General features: G+C 35.5%; 1 pseudogene; it reads right to left on the bottom strand.

Moving 5' to 3' along the window:
- Positions 1–234: 234 nt before the first annotated feature.
- Positions 235–1,395, bottom strand: LOC125196355 (annotated as a pseudogene).
- Between the last annotated feature and the right edge of the window lie 1,387 nt (positions 1,396–2,782).

Raw genomic sequence — 2,782 nt, 5'->3', positions numbered from 1 at the left:
CTCTATATTCGAGTTTGGGGAAGACCTGACAAAGAAAATCCAACTCGGAGCCTATGATATGCTTGACTCAAAACAGAACAAAAAGTAATACTAGTAAAAGTCTATTACTCTGTGTGGCCTTCCTACGTGGGGCTGGGCACATCCAAGGGCTGCATCCAGATTCGAGAAATCTTTTCGTCGAGATGTAATTTTATTTATTTGTATATATATAATATTAGACAATGAGGCGAACAATCATGGAAACACCTCAATTATAGACCTCACTCATAAAGTAGGAGTGATTTTATAATTTTTGAAGCCAGCCGCAGCAAAGAGCTTTGCCCATTCTTTCTCAGTTCTTTCTTTTCCAGTATAGTGACCCATCATGAGCACATCCATGAGCAGATGAGTTTTAGTTGTCTCATGAGCCTGCTTCTCGTCATCCACAACCATGTCCACAATAATCACCTTTTTACCATTTATTTTGCTGTGAGCTATTGCTTCTTTGCATTTTCCTAGTATTTTGATGCAATCTTCGTCTTTCCAGTCGTGTATTATCCACTGTCAATGATAAAGTTGCATTCCCATTAAAGGATTTGAACCAAATAAGAAAACTTTTAGCCTATTAAGACTGGAAAGTTGATACCTTGAGGAAAACTGCATCAGCAGGAGGAATGAATTCAAACATGTCTCCACTAACAAACCTCACATTCTCCGAGCCTTCCATGCGAGTAACAACATGTGGCAGGTCTAGCACGATGCATTTTAAACCGGAGAATGCCCCGGCCAAAGCCTTGGCCACCTCCCCCGAGCCACCAGCGACATCCACCAACGTTTTCAACCCCTCAAAAATATGTTTGCATTCTTTCACAAGTAAGCTGCCCACAAAGTGTGCATCAGCGCCAGTGGCCTCATTATACAGTTGATTCCATTTCTCATCTTTGGCTGCAAACTTCCATAGATCCATCCCGTTTTTGGTGAAGAATGCAGTGGGACATTCGTCTCGAAACCATTCACTTGTATAGTTGTATGATGGAATGGCTCAATGAAGGCCGGGTCGGTGATGAGAAGTGCAAGAGGCGCAAGGCTCAGTGGTTCATCTCTTATCAAGAGACGTGAAGCTCTAGTGAGAGAATAAGCTTCTTCTCTCTCCTCTTGCTCGGAGATGATGACCCTGTCGAAGAAGTTGGAGTGGACTAGAATTCGCATGAGGCGATAGAGGCCATTGGTTTTTGCGGTGTTGATGCAGAGAGCATCGGCCAGTTGAGAAAATGTGATAGGTTTGCCGTGTTTGTGGATGACATCGGGTATGCATAGCTCCACCGCAGATCTTAGTGCCATGGAGTTTATGTAGCTGAATATGTGGTTCCACACATGAGCTTGAGCTTCAAGAAGATCTTTGGAGGATGATGCCATTCTTGCTTGGTTTTTAATCTCTTTTTTGGTTCTACACTTTGGTATTTTATATCATTAGTATTGTCCCTTTTATAGTAAGTCCTTGATAAGATTTAATGAGTTTGATCTAGTTTAAAACGTTTTTAAAAGACTACTGTAAAACTTTATGGCTTGTACAGAAGATGATATATTACATACCCTATGTGAGCATCGTTTTTGTTAGATGCAGATTTGGTGTTATGTATATTTAGATTGATTCGTATATATTAAAATATGTTATTGAAATATATAATTTCATAAAAATCAAAACTAGATTTACTTGTTTTTTCTATAACTTCAAATAAATGAATAAAACAACTAATCAAGCTTTGATTTTTTATGAAATTTATGAAATTAAATATTTCAATAATATTTTTTAATGTATAAGAATCAAAATAAATATATAAAATAAAATAAACAACACTAGACGTGCGTAGAATGAGAACGATGCTTTGATAAGGAGCTCATGTAAGGAATATAGTATATCGTTTTTATAGCTTGTACTATTAGGATATGGATATTTATAATTTTCAATATTGTACTGTGTACAAACATTCCACATGAATAACTGAAATTATACTAGCAAAAAATGCATAAACACTATTTTATCGAATCCAAAATTTATCGATATCAAAATTGAGTTGGAAAACAATGAAAATCACTATGTATAAGCTCTTAAAAACAATAAAATGGCGAGTTTCAAGTTATCCTGGCACGCTTATATTTTTGGAACTATCAACGTTGTTTGCTGAAACTGCATCAATGCTAGTATAAAAAACTCCTAGTTATACAATGTGACTAGGGATTTTTGTAATTTTCAAATATTAGGGTTTATCGGTGTGAGGCATTTATTGCAGTTTTACCCAAATTTACCGCTGCCGCTATGTTTCTTGTCCCGCTACCGGGCGAGCTATATCTTTGTATTTTCCCATTTGTGAGTAAAGAATTGGGAAGAAATGAATGCCAATCTATGAAAGAACGGCGGCGGCTACAGCTGGAAATTAATGCTCAGCTTATCAGATTTTGAGCTTGTGAAATGTTTATAGTTTGGGTACAAATTTTGTATAATTAAGAAGAAAATCGCAATTAAATTCTACAGTATATTGGATATTGTGACAATTTTGATCTGAATATTTTGAACTATTTGATTTTAAACTCAATTTACGATATGTAGCTAATTAAATCTTCTATATCTTTGCATGAATATGGAGCCTGAATTTGTATATTCATCATAATAAAAAACAAAAATTCATGGAATAATTTTGAAGCTATATATTCTATAAAATATAAATTGTTCTGACTTATTTTTAATTATATAGTCAGACGTCCAAAGCTGAGTTCCAGTTACAATAATTAATCACATATCCGC

Source organism: Salvia hispanica, chromosome 6, assembly GCF_023119035.1.
Source record: "Salvia hispanica cultivar TCC Black 2014 chromosome 6, UniMelb_Shisp_WGS_1.0, whole genome shotgun sequence".
NCBI lineage: Eukaryota > Viridiplantae > Streptophyta > Magnoliopsida > Lamiales > Lamiaceae > Salvia > Salvia hispanica.
This window is presented reverse-complemented; position numbering and strand designations above follow the sequence as displayed.